This window comes from Dasypus novemcinctus, chromosome 9 (assembly GCF_030445035.2).
Source record: "Dasypus novemcinctus isolate mDasNov1 chromosome 9, mDasNov1.1.hap2, whole genome shotgun sequence".
Taxonomy (NCBI): Eukaryota; Metazoa; Chordata; class Mammalia; order Cingulata; family Dasypodidae; genus Dasypus; species Dasypus novemcinctus.
Genome location: NC_080681.1, coordinates 104098925 through 104117732, shown reverse-complemented (window position 1 = coordinate 104117732; position 18808 = coordinate 104098925). Strand labels below are relative to the sequence as shown.

The following is an 18808-nucleotide window of genomic DNA, read 5'->3' as shown; positions in this document are numbered from 1 at the left end:
TCAGGGAAAGTACAAGAGAAGCCTTGAACATACTTCTGTGCCCAAAAGTAAGGCAGTTTCCACAAAGGAAAAAAAAAAGGCTATTGGAGTTTTGATAATGATTGCACTGAATTTGTAGATCTCTTTAGTTAGTATTGACATCTTAACACTATTGTCTTCCAATCCGGGAACACAGACCTTCTTGCCATTTATTTAGGTCACCTTTAATTTCTTTAAGAAGTGTTTTGTCGTTCTCAGTGTAAAAGTCTTTTCTCTCCTAGGTTAAATTTATCCCTAGGCGTTTTATTCTTTAGGTGCTATTGTAGACGGACTTGCTTCCTTAATTTCCCTTTCAGGATGTTCATTTCAGGTTTCTAGAGACCTAACTGGTTTTTGCATGTTTATCTTCTACCCTGCCACTTTGCTGAATTCATTCAACAGCTCTAGTAGCTATGCTGTAGATCCTTTGGGATTTTCTATATAAAGGATTATGTTGTCTGTGAATAGGGACGGTTTTACTTCCTTCTTTCCAATTTGGATGCATTTTATTTCTTTTTCTTGCCTGATTGCTCAGGCTAGAACTTCCAGTGCCACGTTGAATAACAGTGATTATCTAAGATGTGTCCTTGGCTCGTTCCTCCTGGGTACAGTGACTATTACCTAAGATGTGTCCTTGTCCTGTTCCTCCTGGGTACAGTGACTATTACCTAAGATATGTCCTTGTCTTGTTCCTGTTTCTCATCTATGGGGAAAGCTTTTGGTCTTTCACCACTGAGCATGAGGTTGCTGTGGGTTTTCATAAGTACCCTACTTCATGTGGAAAAAGTTCCCTTTTATTCCTAGTTTTCTGACCATTCTTATCATGAAAAGATGTTGGATTTTGTCAAACAATTTATCCATATGCAAAAGAATGAATTTGGACCCCTACCTCTTAACTATATACGAAAACTAATTCAAAATGGATCAACAACCTAAATATAAGAGCTAATGCTATAAAACTCTTAAAATAAAACATTGGGAAGTAACTCCAGGGCCTTGTATTAGGTAATGGCTTTTTAGATTTTATACCAACAGCATGAGCAGCAAAAGAAAAAATAAAGGGAAGTGGATGTGGCTCAAGCAATTGGGCTCTGTCTACCACGTGGGAGGCCCTGGGTTAGATTCCCAGGGACTCCTGGTAAAGGCAGGCTGGCCCACGCCACGGAGAGCTGAGCTGGTGCAGCAAGATGAAGCAACGGAGGGAAAGGCAGAGGAGAGGCAGCGAGAGACACAGCAGACCAGGGAGCTGCAGTGGCTCCAACGGTTGAACGCCTCTCTCCTACACCAGAAGTCCTGGGATCAGTTCCCAGTGCCCCCTAAAGAAAAAGACGAGGGGAAAAGACAAGCAGACACAGAAAGAACACACAGGGAATGGACACAGAGAGCAGAGAGCGAGCGCAAACAACAAGAAGGGTGGGGGAGGGAAAAAATAGAAAAACTGGACTGAATCAAAACTTAAAACATTTGCGTGGGGAAAATTACAACGGTGTAACTTATGGACAATAGTTAAAAGTAATATTGTAGTACTTTGCAGCAATGACAAGAAGATATTATTTCCATTCTAAGGGACAACAGTAGGGGATATAAGGGATTATGGGATTTTTTCATTTTGGAGTATTGAAAAAGCTCTAAAATTGACTGAGGTGATGACAGCACAACTCTATGATAAAAATGAGAGCCACTGAGCAAACACTTTGAATGGATTGTGCAAAGCATGGGACTGTATAACTCAGGGAATCTGGTGATGGAGGACGAACTATCATTTATAGGACAAATATGAGAATGTTCTCACATGAATGATAACAAATAAACAATATTAATATAAGGTGTTAATAATTGGGTGGGGTTGGGGGAAAAAACACCAAATGTAAGATATGGGCTATGGTTAGTAGTCATATTTTGATAATGCTCTTTCATAGCTTATAACAAATGCTTCACAACAATGGAAGTCGGTGGTGGTGGGGAGACGTATGGGAGCCTTGTATGATGACACGTATGTTTGTTTTGTAAATTTACAACTTTTTCTATACATTTAATGTTTGTGTATGTTCATGTATGAATGATACACTTCAATAAAATTTTATTTTAAAAAAATGTTTGTGCATCAAGGACATTATCAAGATAGCAAAACAACCTATAAAAGGGGAGAGAATATTTGGAAACCATGTATCTGATAAGGGTTTGATATCCAGAACACATAAAGAATGCCTACAACTCAGCAACAATAACAACAACCAAAAAAAACCATTTGAAAAATGGACAAGGATTTGAATAGATATTTCTCCAAAGAAGATATACAAATGGTCAATAAGCATAGGAAATTATGTTGAACATCATTAGCCATGAAAGAAAGGTAAATCAAAACTACAATGAGATACCACTTTGCACCCACTAGAATAGCTATTACTTAAAAAATAAAACAAAACAAAATATCAGGTGTTGACGAGAAAGCAGAGAAATTGGAACAGTCATACCTTTTGGGGATAATGTAAAATGGTAAAGCCACTGAGGAAAAGTTTGGCAGTTCCTCAAAAAAGTTAGGGAAGTGGATTTGGCTCAACTGATAGGGCATCCGCCTACCATATGGAGAGTCCAGGGTTCAAACCCGGGGCCTCCTGACCCTTGTGGTGAACTGGCCCACGTGCAGTGCTCATATGTGTAGGAGTGCTGTGCCATGCAGGGATGTCCCCCACATAGGGGAGCCCCACAAGCAAGGAGTGTACCCCGTAAGGAAAGCCACCCCGCATGAAAAAAAAAGTGCAGCCTGCCCAGGAGTGGCGCCACACACACAGAGAGCTGACGCAGCAAGGTGATGCAACAAAAAGAGACACGGATTCCTGGTGCCTCTTATAAGAATACAAGACACACAGTGAACGGACACAGAGAGCAGACAACTGCAGGGGGAGGGGAGAAAAATAAATAAAAAATAAATCTCTAAAAAAAAAGTGAAACATAGAATTGCCATACGATTCAGCAATTTCACTTGTGAGTATCTAGCCAAAAGAATTGAAAGCAGGGACTTTAATACACACTTGTACACCAATGTTCATCACAGCATTTTTTGCAATAACCAAAAGGTGAAAGCAATCCAAGTGTCCATCAATAGATGAATGGATATGGAGCGGATGTGGCTCAAGAGGTTGAGTGCCCACCTCCCACATGGAAGGTCCTGAGTTCAGTTCTAGGTGCCTCCTGGAATAAACAAAACAAACAACAAGCATAATAAATGAAAAAACCAACTCGCGCAAGCCAATGTGGCTCAGTGGTTGAGCACTGGCTTCCCACATACAAGGTTCCAGTTTCAATCCCCAGCCCCAGGTACCTTAAAAAAAAAAATAGATGAATGGATAAACGAAATGTGATATATACTCACAATGGAATATTATTCATCCACAAAAAAGTTAAGTGCTGACACATGCTTCAAGTGGATGAACCTTGCCATGTCATGTTGAGTGAAATGAGCCAGACACAAACGACAAATACTGTGTGCTTTCTCTTACATGAAATACTTAGAATAAGCAAATTCATAGAGACAGAAAGCAAAACAGTGGTTCCCAGGGATGTGGGGGGAGACGGAGTGGGGAGTTATTGCTTAACAGGTATGAGTTTCTGTTTGGGATGATGAAAATGTTCTGGAAACAGAGAGTCATGAAAGTTGCACAATACTGTCAATATACTTAATGTCATAGAATTGCTCACTTCAAAATGACGAAAATTATTTTATGTTTATGCTATGTGTATTGTATCACAATAAAAAAAGTTTTTAAAAAATGGTTACAATGCTACATGAGGCTGTATAACACGGGGAAACAGAGGGGGAAGATGGACAGTGGTTAACCAGATAAATACAAAAACGTTCTCTCATGAACTGCAACAAATGTATAATACTAACACAGGGTGTTAGTGATCGGGTGGGTTGGGGGGAAGACACCAATGTAAGATGTGGGGGGCTATAGTTAGTAGTAATATTTTAATGATGCTCTTTCATAGTTTGTAACAAATGTTTCACAACGATGTAAGGTAGTGGTGGGGTGAGGTATGGGAGCCCTGTATGATGATGTACACGTTTGTTTCTTAAGTTCACAACTTTTACTATACACTTATTGTTAATGTATGTTCATGTACAAACGATATATATATTTTTTTATTCCCCCCCTGGCAGCTTGCTTGCTGTCTGCTCTCTGTGTCCGTTCGCCGCGTGCTCTTCTGTGTTTTCACTTGTCTCCCTTTTTTGTTGTTGTTGCATCACCCAGCTGAGTCGGCTCTCCGTGGCACCCGGGCGGGTGGCTCTCCGCGGCGTGCGGGTGAGCCTGCCTTCACAAGGAGGTGCGGGGACGCGAGCCAGGCCTCCCATGTGGTGGACGGGAGCCCAACTGATTGAGCCGCAGCCGCTTCCCTAAATGATATATTTTAATAACATTTTATTTTAAAATGGTTAAAATGTTTTCTCACACACATTTTACCACAATTTAAAAAAATGAAAAAAAGAAGAAAGAAAGGAAGTGTTTAAAGGATGATGGGTAGAGGGCAAAAGGAAACAGAAGACAGGAAGAAGGGGGTCCTTTCGGCACCTTTTGAGCATCGAAATAAATAATGAAAGTAACAGATTAAAACCCAGCAAATGAAACAGGAAACCATAAGTCCATATGAAATAAATGAATGAACAAATGAATTTGAAATTTTGATGAGGAATGGGCAATATACATATTCTCAACATTCTTCCCCACAGAATACTGTTGAATTACGAAGGGAAAAGGAGCAACTTCACAGAGAAGCCTCCTGACCTGACCCCAGCCAGGAGACGCAGAGGAACCTGGGCGACGGGATGCGTCAAACCCGCGCGCCACCTGTCGGGACCGGCGAGGAGCGCCCAGCCCGGCCTCCCTGACCTCCAGCCAGAGACGCCCAACCTGAATGCAGTCGAGAGGAGACGCCCAAAAGGCGGCGGGTCTACAACGTAACCGGCCTGGGATCTAGTACAGCGGCAAGGTCAGGAAGGCTAAATGAAGGTTGAAAGAGTTGGGACCTGTTGCACGCTGAAGGAGGCAGCACAGCTCGCCGCACCCGGGAGCCTCTGCCACTGAGAATATTCCGGGATGGAGTCTGAGGGCGAGCAGGTGACGGTTACCGTGGGTGCCCCGAGTCCGTCGTGGTGCTTATGCCCCAGCGCGTCCTTACAGCCACTAACGCACTCAGCGGTGGGGGGGGTGGGGGGTACCACGTCAGCCACTCGCTCGCAAGTAGTACAGGAGGGGTCGGGTCTTTGAACAATATTTGCAACTTTTCTGTATGTTTGGGGCGATTTCTTAAAAGGCGGGAGGGGCATCATGAATCTGCGCTGCTCAGACAAGAGGCGCCGAGGAGAAAGGGGCCCGTTTGCCGCAGGCTGGAGCCCCGCAGCCCTGTCTCCTTTTCCTTTCAAAGCAGCCCCTGGCAGGGAGGGGAGGAACGGATGTGCGGAGAGGGCAAGGTCCTGCCTGAGGCCAGCAAGCCGAGGGGCCAGGCATGGGGATCCCGACAGCAGCCGGCCCCGTGGGGCAGCCCTGGACAGAGCTGGGAGCCCTGAACCGCAGTCCGGACGTGCTGCGCACCCTTGGGGAAGTGTCTTCCCTCTCTGGGCCCCCGTCTCTGTCTGTTCAAAAGAAACAGCAAATTCAGTCCCTCTGACCCTCTTGCTCGCTGCTTGCTGCAGACCTGGGGATCAGGCGACAGGTTGGGCCGGGGCTGCCTCTGCCTCACTGGACAGCCCGGGCAGGTCGCGACCTCTCGGCATTCGCTTTCTTTATCAGCACATGGGAGGATAATATTTCGAAATATCCACCAATGCCTCTTTCCCCAGAATTTCCTGTTCTCCTCGTCGCCCTCCGCACCCCCTCCTGCCCCCCAGTCCCCACATCCGGGCAGCTGGGCAGGCTGCTGTCATCGGGATGACACAGAAAGATGTAGATAACAGAGAAGTCAAATTCACCGACTTTTGGGTTCCAAAGGTCCAGATTCTGCTGTCGGATAGAAACCTTGGAAGCCTACAGGCTAAGCCAGGGAAACTCTTCTCCACCTGTAAGACAGGTTCCGGGGACGCGGGAGGAGGGCCCGGGGGTCGGGGCAGTGGAGAGAGCCGGCCTGTCGGGCGTCCCTCGGTCCCAGCTGACGGTGAAAGCTCTCCCAGATGATTCCCGTGACCAAGCAGAGGGCACCTGCGCTCTCCTCCCCGGGAGAGACCCAGGATGGTGCCGGCAGAATCTGCACGGGAGCAGGGACGGGGCCCTTGCGCGGGCCCGACGCAGCAGCGGGGCCCGTCCCCTGCCACGTTGCAGGAGCTGCCGGGTGACCAGGCACCCAAGAGGGCCCAGGGAGCTCCCCCTGAGAGGGGCGGATGCCCTCTAAGTCCCCCGGCCCCCACGGCAGCAGGACGCAGCCTCGGGGACCAGCGTGCCCGAGGGAGGCCTGAGCGGGCCTGGAGGAGGCGAGACCAGCGCACACAGGCGAAGCGGAGTGGAGAGGGGCCAGGCCAGGGTCTGCTGGGCCTCACCCCAGGGCCCCTGGCCTGAGACCCCCGAGGCAGGCAGGGGCCGGAGCACCAAGAATGGACGAAGGCGATGCCTCTCTCGTGAGTGGAAAGGAGTAAATAGACGCGAAGGCAGTGCTGGGCCCGGGGAGAAAGCCGCTGCCCTCGCACACCGGAGGTGGCGCGTGGAGACCGCCACCCCCCACACGCTGACGGGAGCGCACCCCAGCGCTGGCACCGCAGCTCCTCCCAACCGTGCGTCCTACTAACTTCCTGTCTGACTCGCGCTGGGGGTATTTTCACCGTGGAAACTGGCAAACACGACAATCAGGGTGGTGGTGTTTTGGTTTGGGGTTGTTTCCTTTTCTTTCTTTCTTAACGTTACATTCAAAAAATATAAGAGATTCCCATACAGCCCCCACTCCTCCCACATCAACAACCCTCCACCACCACCGCGGCACACGCGTTGCGCTCGGCGAACACCCTCCCGAGCACGGCCGCACCACGTGGAGAACAGTCCACACTGCGGCTCACACTCCCCCCAGTCCACCCAGTGGGTTATGGCAGGATATATAGTGTCCATAACATCACTCAGGACAACGCCACGTCCCAAAAACGTCCCCACAGCTCATCTCTTCTTCCCTCTCCCTGCCCTCAGCAACTACCGTGGCCACCTTCTCCACAGCAATGCTACAATTTCTTCCATCACTAGTCACAATAGTTCCATAGTAGAATATCAGTAAGTCCACTCTAATCCATATTTTATTCCTCCATCTTGTGGACCCTGGGATGGTGATGTCCCCTCCACCTCTAAATCGAGAGGGGTCTTAGAGGCCACATGGTTGATGGATATGATTCTCTTGCTTGCAGCTGTAGGCGCTCTTGACTCCCTGGTGTGGTGGTTGACCATCTTCACCTCCCTGTTAGCTGGCCTGGGTAAGACCAATGAAACAGAGGGTAGGAGCTGCAACTCTGCTGAGGCTCAGGGCCCAGCTGGCACATGGGCAGCCCAGAGATTCAAGTCCCCTGAGAATACACCAACCCCAGCACCAACCACAGGTTCAGTAAAAGTGACAGAGCAGACATGTGTAGAGAGGTCACATCTGAGTCCACCTCCGTCACACTCAGGAGCACAAACTCCAAAGTAGGGCCCACTGGCACGGCACTGAACTCCAGAGCCTTCTGCCATGACCGTAGAACCTGTGTGTCTCCGTCGCCCTCAGGAGCACCAGCACCTGGGGTTGTATCTACTTCGGCTGTCTCTGGGGTCCCGCTGAGGCGTGTGTAAGTGCGGCCGCTCTGATGGACGCCTGTTTGGCTGAACACAGCTGGCTAGACCCTGCCCCGCCGGGGCGTGGGCCCTGAGCGAGCCATGTGCGTGCTTGGCGCCGTGCCCGGTGCAGAATAGATGCTCAGCCAACAGGGGCTGCCACTGCTGCTGCCCCAGCAGGAAAGGAAAGCCGGGCCCTGTCGCTGCCCCTCCTCGCCGCCCCATGAGGCTCAGACCTGCCCGGTAGGAAAGACACCCCGTGGCCCGAGAGGCTTTGTCTCCAACGTGCTTCACTTGACATCTGGAGGGACCAGGCCTGCTCCGAGGAGGACGGCGGGATCTTTCCTGGACTCCCCAAGAAGCCAGGAACATCCGTCGCTGAGGCAGGGCCCCGGAGAGAGTGCGGACCAAGCAGAGGGAGAGAGAGAGAAGAAGGTCTGCCCTGGCCGCTCCCACGGCCCACTCAAGGGCTGACGCGCTTCTCGGTGGAGACACGAGAGCGGTTCTGCCCGAGCCGGGGCCCTGCGTGTGCCCGGGGCCAGCGGACGGGAAAGCGGCTTTCTCCCTCGCCCCCATCACACACTGCCTCACACAGGGCTGACACTGGCCCTGTTTGTTTTTCTTTTATTTTTATTTGACTCAGGATGCCCTGCCCAGCCAGGAAACCTCAGCACCATTAAAAGGCCTGAACATTTTACAGTCCTGCCCCGCTCCGCCCAGCCCAGGGATGAGGGAGTCGGGGGCACGGGCCTGACTCTGGCCACGGACCAGTCCCAGAGCCCAGAGGTCCCTGAGCGAGGCGGGCCTTCCAGGGCCCCCTTATCGAGCCAGTTTATTTGGACGAGGGCAGACAGCAAGGGCCAGGGTGTCCCAAAATAACTCAGATGGCCTGGCCTGGGAGAGGGTCCCTCCGTGGAAAATTAAATTTCCAGGCCCCCGGCTGGACCACCCAGACCTACCCAATCGCCAGGGCTCTGAGGGGCAAGAAGCTCCAGGAGCCCAAGAAAGCCATCCCCCTGCCTCCGGGGTGCCTCACAGTCTGGCTGCCAGTTCCTCAGACCCTCGGGATGGGGAGGCTGAGCCAGGGAAGGGAAGACGGAGCCGGGAAGAGCAGACTCAGGTTCGCCTAGTCCTTGCAGGGGCGGGCGCTGCACGCGGGCAGGCTGCCACCGTCACCTGGTCCCTCCACAGCTGCACCTGCGGACTAGCACGGCATCACCCCAGGGGGCACCGGAGGAGGCCGAGGCCCGGCGGCACCGCCGTGGGCTAGGACACTTAACCACCAGGCCACCCCGCCACCCGAGCCAGCCTGACTGCGCAAACTGCAAGGGGGCGAGTGAATGCGAGTGCAAAGAGGGTGCGCGAGTGAACGAGGGAATTAGTGAACGAGTGAGGGGGGAGCGAATGAGTAAGAGATGAGAACGCGGGCAGCCGTGGAGAGTCAACGCGTCAGAATCTGCCCTTGGGCTGGAGCAGCCTTCACGAGCAGGTCCCTTCTGGTGCGGCAGTGACCATCAGCGTGCTCCACCTACGGCGGCTCATCTCACAGCAGAAAAGGGTACCCTCGGGTCTCAGGGTGGGGAGAGGGCAGAGCTTGAGCCCTGGCCCCCAGTCCTGAACCCAGGCCCCTTCCCGGGCCTGAGGCTGCCCCCTGAGCTGGCCTGGAGGAGCCCGGAGCCGCCCTCCACTTGGTCACCTTGCGTGAGGTACAGTGTTCTTGCCCCCCAAACTCCCTGGGAGGAAAGAGCCCGCACCTTGGGAAGGAGTCAGGCTTGGGGGGCAGGCAGGTGGAGCCGACTCCCCGCTCCCGGTGGCCGTGGTGGCCGTGCAGCCGGCCCACACTGCTGAGCCCGTGCCCCCACGGGGCGCCCCTGCACTTGGGCCTTTACATCGGCTCATGTCATCCCAGCTGCCGGAGCCAGAAAATACTCCCAGCACCCCTGTTTTCGAGATGAGGGACTGGGGTACAGAGGTGAAGCAACCTGCCGAGGTCACACAGCTACTGAGGTCACGAGCCACGACTCCGGCCCCAGGCCGCCCTAACTCCATATTCGCCCCCATTTCCAGGTGTCCTAGAGCAAGAGCCTGAACCACGTCAAGCCTCGGTTTCCCCACGGCCACAGAGAATCCTACCCCGGGAGTCTGAGGGAGGAGTCAGTGAAAGAACGCCTCGAAGACCTAGCCCAGCCCGGGACCAGCGTGGGCCGCCGGGCCGCCTCCCAGCCGGGCAGCAGCCAGGCCCCTAAGCCCCCACCCTAACCCTTCCCGGGGCCCCTGCCCCTCTGGCCTGGCGGGCAGGATCTGGAGGACTGGGGCCTCTCGGGGGACCCAGGGCAGGGCAGGGACCAGGCAGCCCCAGGAACACAGGTTCCTTCATCCCTCTGCTCCGCCGGCTGGATCCTCCCTGGCCCCCGGGACCCTCTGGGGACTTAGGGTTTTCATGCATCTGATTAGCATAAATTAGCAGCCGCCAGCAGGAAGGAGGAATGCCGCCCGCGGAGGGCCCAGGCTTTTCTTTGGAACCCTTATCGAGCTGTGCTGAGGGCTTGCCTTGTTCCCCAGCCCGCGCGGGGCCGACCGGTATTTGTGTACCCAGCAGAGGCCCAGCCCAGCCCCGGCGAGCCCACCACCCCCCGCTCCAAGGATAACAGAGGGGGGGAGCGTGGTGGTCAGGAGGGGCCCGGGCCCGGCGCAGCGCAGTGCCCGCAGATCCCGGCCCTCCTCCCACCCCGTGCCCCTCGCTCAGGGCCCCCTTGCTCAGAGAGCGTCCTCTCTCCAAGGCTGCGGGCACGCGGCGGGTGGAAGGAATGGCCCCCTCCAGATTCCCAGCCAGGCGCAGGGGTCCTTCAGAGCTCCCAGCCGGGGCTGGCGCCACTGCCTTCAGCTGGGCAGCGCCCACCTGGCACCTGGGGTAAAGCTGGGCTGCCCTGATTTCCCAAGGAAAGGGATGAGGAACTTCCGTTCCAGAAGGCCTACTGTGTGCCAGGCGACGACTAGGCGCGGTGGGAGAGAAGGAGACCCCCAGAGGCGAGCGATTGAAAGGCAGGCTGAGAACCACGAGCCTCGCGGAGCCTGGCCTGAGGCTGAGCGCAGAGAAGGGGCCGCCTCGCTGCCACCCCGAGCCCAGCAGGACCCCTGGTCGGCCAGGGTGTCCCCTTCGTTGCTAAATTCCTGAATAAACCAAGGTTGAGCATCTCTCTTGTACGGCTGAGAAAATGGAGGCACGGAAAGGTGGCGCGATCGGCCCAAGTGGCAAGGCTGATTAGCGGTGGAGCAGGCGGCAAATTCAGCAGCCTGGCCCCCAAGCCCGGGGCGGGGGGGGGACGGCAGGCAGCTCTGCTTCCTCCCCCCTGCACTGCGCAGCTGCCGTCTATCTGGACAGATGTCTGGAAGAAGAGGAAAAACCAGCCCCACCATTTCCTCCTGTGGGAACCTGAGCAAGTCGCTTCCCTTCCCTGAGCCCAGTTTTCTCATCTGTGAAATGAAAGCTTGTTCCTCACTTCGCTGTGTCAGCAGATAATAAAACGTCCTATGGAAAGCACCTAGCGCATATTTAGCGCCCAGTAAACGTTCGCTTTTCTAGTTCCCAAAGGACAGCGTCTCAACCCCTTAAGAAGCCAAAAGGGCCTTTCTGGAGAATGTTTTCAGTGGCTCCTCAAGGCAGGGAGGGCAACCCCCATTTTAGAGATGGGGGAAACTGAGGCTCAAAGTGCTTCAGCTACCTGCCCAAGGTCACGCCGCTTGTTAAGGGAGCCTCTCACACTTACCCCAAGTTGCCCAGAGTGCCTGCCTGAGCGCTTCACGGTCAGGAGCTGGGCGTCCTGGTGGGAGAGGTGAGGGTGGGGGCGTGGCACCGGTGGGAGGTGCAGGGCGGGAGGTGCGCCCTGGGTCCAGCTCCCAGGCGCTGGCGGCTCCCACTCCCTCCAACCCAGCCTGGACTCTGGGCTCTGGGTCAAGGCCGCCCCCTGCTGGTCACACAGGGAATGCCATCTCCCGGCACCTGGTAAATCCCAGGGATGGCACCACCGAGGCAGGTTGGGAGCTTGGACTCCAGTACAGAGTCTGTGTGGCTTTGGGTACCTCTCTGAGCCTCGGTTTCTTCATCGGTCAAATGGGGATAAAGTAGTTTCTACTTTGAATGGTTAGTGTAATAAGTAAATAATGCGGGAAACGGGCTTGGCCCAGTGGTTAGGGCGTCCGTCTACCACATGGGAGGTCCGCGGTTCAAACCCCAGGCCTCCTTGACCCGTGTGGCGCTGGCCCACGTGCAGTGCTGATGCATGCAAGGAGTGCCCTGCCACGCAGGGGTGTCCCCCGCATGGGGGAGCCCCACGCGCAAGGAGTGCACCCATAAGGAGAGCCGCCCAGCGCGAAGGAGGGAGCAGCCTGCCCAGGAATGACCCCGCCCACACTTCCCATGCCGCTGACGACAACAGAAGCAGACAAAGAAACAAGACACAGCAAATAGACACAGAAAACAGACAAACGGGGGGGAGGGGGGGTTAAATAAATAAATAAATCTTTAAAAATAAATAAATAATGCTGCCAAGTGCCTGCCACAATGCCTGGACCTGGAGAGTTTGTCAAAGCCCAGACTGCCAGGCCCCAGCCCCAGAGTGTCCGGTTCAGGATGTCTTGAGGAGGGCCTTAGAACTTGCATTTCTAGCAAGTTCCTGGATGACACTGATGCAGCTGGTCGGGGGAACACACTTTGAGAGCACAGGCTGGGAATTTAGAAATTATTCAGTAAAGACTAGATTTGAAAATAGAAGAGCACTTGAGCTGAGACTTGAAGGGTTGGGGAAGAGGGTTCCAGAGAGAGGAAACAGTGTGAGCCCAGCCAGTGGGGAGCACAGCCCTGGAGCGTCCCTGGAGGGGCCGGGGGCAGAGGCCTGAGATGTCAGCAGCATCTGACTGCAGGGCCCACTGAGAACCCAGTCTCCTCATCTACCATAGGGAGAAGATGCCGCTCACCTCAGAGACAAGGGGCGTCGATGTCCCAGGCTGGGGAGCTGCGAAACAAGGGAGCCAATCGAGTCAGGTCTCAGCTTCTCTGAGGTAGGGATGTTGGTAGCAGGTTCACATTTTGGGGGCACAAAGGAAAGAAAACAGCTTCCCCCGCGGCGAGGTGGGGGTGGGGGCGGCCCAGCAAGGAACGTGGTGCCGGGCCCTGGAGGGAGCAGTGCTCCCAGGAAGCCACCAGGGGGCGGGCTAAGCACGTGAACCCCGCGTGGCTCCCGCCCTGGGCAGGGGGAGGGCAACTGTCCTGGGGCCCCTTCCTAGGCAGGGGGCTCCCAGGAAGCGCTGAAAGCTGCCCCTGGGTGGGGGACACCCTGAGTCACAGAATGGCAGCCCCAGGGGCTCGGGACGGGGCGCTTTCAGCCGCGCGGGCTGCGGCCAGGCTGCCGCGGCCCGAGGAAAGGCGCTGCGGGGAGCCCAGCAGGAGCCACCCGACGGGGCTGTGACGGGAGCGCGCCGGCCTGGAGCCATCAGGCCCGGGGGGGCTGGCCGTCAGCCGGGTCCCCGGAGTCCCAGCGCGCGGCGCGGGCGGTGGGACCCGGGGCCCCGCGGACCCCCGCGGACCCCCGCGGACCCCCGCGGACCCCCGTGGACCCCCGCGGGCCCCCGCGGACCCCCGCGGACCCCCGCGGGCCCCTCTCCGCCCCGCCAGCTCTTGCCTGCACTCCCTCCTCAAGGCCGCTGAAAGCAGCGCCTCTCCCCGCAGGGCGGGACTTTCGGCGGGGCTGGCGCTCTCGGGAAGGGAAACCGCTCCAAGGAAGCCACCGGAGACCACGGCGACCGCCGCTGAGGCCGGCGCGCTCCTGTCCGTCCGTCCTCACGGCCACCCCGGCCGCCGCGCGGGCACAGCTCGCTCGAGGCCAGCTCGCCGCCGGGAAACCCGTGCCTGGAGGAGGGCGGTGAGTTCCCCGGGGGCAGGACTCCAGGGTGCCACCCGCCCCCGGCCGCTGCGCCCCGGCCCTTCGCACACGCGTCTCTTCCCGCCGCCGCCCACCTCGGACGGCGAGGGCACCCACAGGACGCTCCTCGGCGCCCTAGACGCGCCCTAGCCGGGAGTGGGGCCGCTGGGAGGGCCTTGGGAGGTCAGACCACGGAGACACCGCGGCGGAAGTCCCAGCAGAAACAGGTCGACTCCTCAGCCCCCTCCCCCGCCACCCCAGCACCGCCTCCCCCAGCGCCGGAGGCTGGAAAGCTCACCTCTCAGCAAGGGACAGCCAGGTGTACATTCTGTCCAAGGAGATCTAATTGGGAATCTGCTAGGCAGTGCTTCACATCCCAAATAAAAAATAAGCTTCAAAGGGATCATTGGCCTTTCTACTGCCTCTCTTCCTGGAATGCAGATGTGACTGCTGGAGGCCCAGCAGTCATTTTGGAACTTTGAGGGCAAAAGTCATACATAAGGTACAGCAGGGTAGAGAAGGCCTGTCTCTATCCATGTTGATGAGCTGCTTCAGCAGCCCCTGATTTCTCATTATGTAATAATGAGAAACCCCTAATTATGTAAACACTGTTAACCAAGTTTCCGATTATTTGCAGCCAAATACATTCTCCTCCAATACAGAAGCAGCACTGAGGAGGGATTAAGAGTGCAGTCTCTGAGTTAAAAATCTTAGCCTGCTGATTGGCAGATACGTGACGGTGAGCAGGTGGTTTGTGCTCTCAGAGCCTCCACTTCCTTATCTGTAAAATGGGTATAACATGATACCTTACTGCATGGGGTTATTTTGAGGGCTAACTAGGACATTGAGTGCCCTCAGCCCAGGACAGGGGACATACACATAAAGGTCAGTTATTGGTAGGAAAGGAGAAGAGGGCAAAGAGAAGAAACAGGGAGACCCTGCACTAGATCCTTCCCCCACGTAGCGCCCCATGCCCCCAGACCATCGCTTCCCCTTCCCTTTAATTCACTTTTACGTGGAAGACTCAATTAGCCCACTCAGGGTGTGGGGCTGCTCTCCGCCAGGGCTGGCTGCACACACTCTGTATGAGAGAAGAAATCCCCTCCCTGCCTCATCCCAGCCTTTCCAATCCCTCCCCAGCTCCCTGTCACAGGGTCAGGCATTCCATTCTTAGGGATTCACTTCTTTGGATCTGAAAGTCTTGAAGGAGTTTGGCTCAGAATCTCGGGGCAGGACTGGGGGCATGGGTCTTTGTGCAGCTCCCCAGGTGGTTCAGGCCAGCATCTTGAGCGGCCACTACTGAGGTGCAAGAGCCTTGGTACATGCCACCCCTTCAGCTGTGGCCAGCTCTGGCACTCGGGGGCCGAGGCCAGAGGACAGAGAACTCGTGCCTCAAGGACGCACGCTGCGCCAGGCTCTGTGCAGAGCCCAGGTCCCTCACCTCATTTTGCTGGCACGCTGGTCCTACAGGAGGGGGGTTACTGTCCCCGAGAAGAGGAAAGCAGTCCTCAGGAGAGGAAGGGACTTGCCCAAGGTCACGCGCTAGGAACATCACAGAGCTGGGACTCCAACCCCAGCCGTCGGCCGCGCGGCCCGCGCTGGGGCTGGTCCAGCTCCACTGCTGACTGTGACCTGGGCGGCTGCCCGCCTCGGAGCTTTCTATAAAGCGTGGGGGGTAAAAGACGTGGCCAGACGTGGTGGGCCCACAGGGGAGCAGAGCCTGGGGGCAACCTCCCAGCAGGGCAACCTGGGGCCAGTCGCCTAGCGCCGCTGAGCCTCCGCCTGCCCACCTGTGGCTGCGGTGACAGTCTCAGCTCCTGGGGCCGCTGGAGGCGGAGCTGAAGCCCTGGGGTCAGCTGCGTCTGGCACAAAGCAGGGATATAGCTTCGCTCATGACTCAACCACGGGTGGGTGGCGAGAGCCGCGGCGGGTGCCCGAGAGGCGCCAAGGCAGGCAGCAGGGCTGGGGCGGGCTCCCAGGGAGAGCTGAGCCAGGGGCGAACCCATCCCAGCCACGGCCACGCCAAGGACCGCCCCGGCGACGAAGGGCTCCAGCGCCCCCGGCTCCGCGCTCTTTGGCCCTCGATGGTCCCACGGGTCCCTGGACAGATAAACCCCAGCTCATCACTTCCTGGCCTCTCAAAGAGGACCTTTGTCTGGCGGCCAGCAGAGGCCAGTTCCGGTCCCACTAGCGGCTGATGACTGAGCAGCAGTGCCCACCCCGAAACAAAGGGCCCTCACACGGGCCAAGACGGCCCGGCTCTGTCCAGGACTCAGCCCCGTCCCCCCAACGTCCATGGCCAGGGTGGCCACGTGGGGCCCGCGCCTGGCCGAGATCAGGGGAAGTGGGGGAGAGAGGGCACAACCCCCCAGGAGGGCAGGTGAGGGCAGCAGGGAGGGCTCTGCGGGGGGCGCCCAGAATCAAAGACACCCGAAGATCCCCTCGGGAGCCAGAGGGCATTCGGAAAAGGCGCTCGAGGTCCTCTAGAAGCTCCCGTCACCCTCCAGGCCGACCGCCTCCTCCCCAGACCCCCACGGCCGCCTGGGATGGCGGGGCCTGCTCCTCCTCGCTGCCCGCCCCTCCTGGCTGCCCGGCCCGCCCTGCCCCTCACGCACAGCCCGCCCTCTCCTCCCGGGGCTGCTGACTGACCTGTGGCTCCTAGGAAGGGAGGCTCGAGTCCCAGCCCCAGGCTCCCAGACCGGACCGTTTGGAAACAGGGTCTGTGAAGACATTGCTAGTTAAAACGAGGCCAAACTGGACCGAGTGGTCCTGGGTCAGTGACGGGTGTCCCTGTAAGGAGAGGAGCTTTGGACACGGACAGAGAAGAGGGGGCGTTACACGACAGCCACGGAGCACCGTGGGTTGCCTCCGGCCGCGGCCAGGAGCCCCCGGCTTCCAAAGGAGCCCAGCTCCCCGACACCCCCTCTTCAGACTGAAAGGCCTGTGGGGCCTGACTTGTTGCTGTAAGCCTCCCAGCTTGCGGGGCTAGGTTACAGCCGCCCCGGAAACCCCAGGCAGGGACCTGGCCCCAGCCGCCCCCGCTGCCGTAGAACTTTCTCCACGACGCCCAGATGGCTCACGTCCTCCTTCCTTCGGGCTTTGCTCAGAGCCCTTCCTCGACCCCTGACCCTTCACCCCTCGTGACCTGCTCCAGCTGGCTCTCCCCCTCGCCACCCCACCCAAACAGCTCTTTCGAGGCCACCCACGGCCAGGTGCCATCCTCACCGGGCGTGGCCCTCAGCGGCCTCGTCGCAGGTGATGGCGCCCTCCCAGGGGAACAGCCCCCCTGGACCTGTGGGCAGCCGCTCCCCCCCCCCCCCCCGCTCGCGGCCCCCTGCTCCCTGACTTGCGCCAGAGGCCCGGCCTGGCCCCTCCAGCCCCCGCGCCCGCCCCAGGCTCCGGCTTTTCCGCGTGTCTGCTGATGAGTCCCTCCCACCCCCACCTCCCCCCGCGCTCCAGATCCCTCCGTCCACCCTCGTCCACGCGTCCACACGGCTGAGGAACGGCCTCTCGGAGGCAACATGCCCAAAACCCAGCTCCGGGCAGGCGCCCCAACCTGCTCCCCGCCACCTCCCCCCCACGACCGGGACCTGCCCTCCCTCTCGGGCGCCCTTCGTTCCTCTCCCCCCAGTACCCACATCAGCAAATCCTGCTCCTTCCGCTCCCAAAAGAGGCCCAGGATCCGAGCACGTGCTGCTCCCACTGCTGCCCCCCGGGCAGGCGCCAGAGCTTTCCAACTGGCCTCTGCTTCCACTCTTGTCCCCCTTCCAAACCCTGCCAGGACACCCCCCACTCCCGACTCAGGGCGTGGTCTGAAAGCCCTGCAAGCCGCCCCTGCCCACGCTCCACGGCTACCCTCCGCCCTGCGCCTCCTCGCCCCCTGCTCCAGCCACACGGCCTCCTGCGCCTCCTTGACCGTGCCTGGCACGCTGCCCGCTCAGGGCCTCTGCATCTGCGTTACCTCCGCGGAACACACTTCTCAGATCTGCACGGCTCACCCCCTCGCCTCCTGCAGGTCTCGGCTTAAATGTCACTGCATCGGAGAAACCTTCCCTGACCCCCTCTACCAGGAAAAATGCCACCGTGCCCCCCGACACTCCCCATCTCCCCTCTCCTGCCTCATTTTCCCCGGGCACTCACCCTGTATCTGCCACCTCCCCTCCAAGGAGGAAGCCCCACAAGAAGAGCGACTTCGCCTGCTTGGGTCAAGGCCAGCCCCCGGCCTCGTGCCTGGAACATAGCAGAGATTCCAGGCGTGCCTGTCAGATGAATGAACCTGAGCTGAGTGAAGAGGGGTAAGGACGAGTCTGCCAGGTGGGCGGCAGGAAGAGACATTCCAGGCAAGGGGGAGCAGCGTGTCTAAGGCCGAGGCATAAACGTGGCAGTGTGTTAGGAGAGGGAGGGCAGGGTCTGGGGAGCTGGGCAAGGAGTCCGGTCGTGTAGGATATTTGTTCATTTATTCGCTCGGTGATTACTAAGCCTCATGAGGAGCCCATGGGGAGCCCCAGCCTGCCTCAGAGGGTGGGATTTAAACCCAGCAGTGCTTGGGAGCCACTGAGAGACACAGAGCAGGGGCAGCACCCTCAGAGCTGCTCGCCATGCTCTGCACTCCGGAGCCCCCATCTCCCCGGTGTCTCCCCCAGGGGTGCCTGCTCTGCACTGCCTTCCCTCCAGAGCAGTCTTCTGGAGCTGCTTCTCCCGACAAGGATGCACAGTGCCTGAGTCTGCACATGCTTCAGTCTGTCCATCTGTGACCCTCCTCCCAGTGTGTCCCGCCCACATGCGGGACGTGAGCCTCCCAAGCTGGAAGAGCAGAGGAATTCCAGCCTTTTCATCCTACAAGCGGAGTGACTGATGCTCACCAAAGAGAAAGGACTTACTTATTTGAGGTCATCCTGTGTATCAGTCACAATTTTTTTGTTACAAGTGACAAGTGCAAAAACAAGGGGGGGGGATTTTGTTTCACGTAACTAGCATGTTTAAGGGTGAGCTTCAGGCACAGCTGGCTCCAGCCTCTTACAATGACTGCCCCCCCCCACCCCTTGAGCCGACCGCATTAGCCAGGCCTGGGTGTGGCGTGCCCAGCCCTGGGGGGCG

General features: G+C 57.3%; 1 long non-coding RNA gene across 1 annotated transcript; it reads right to left on the bottom strand.

Moving 5' to 3' along the window:
• Positions 1 to 2165: 2165 nt before the first annotated feature.
• Positions 2166 to 17924, bottom strand: LOC131279807 (uncharacterized). Its single transcript, XR_009187267.1, has 3 exons — positions 17852 to 17924; positions 16361 to 16431; positions 2166 to 3210 (listed from the first exon to the last, which is right to left on the bottom strand). It is a non-coding gene; the product is annotated as an uncharacterized lncRNA (long non-coding RNA).
• Between the last annotated feature and the right edge of the window lie 884 nt (positions 17925 to 18808).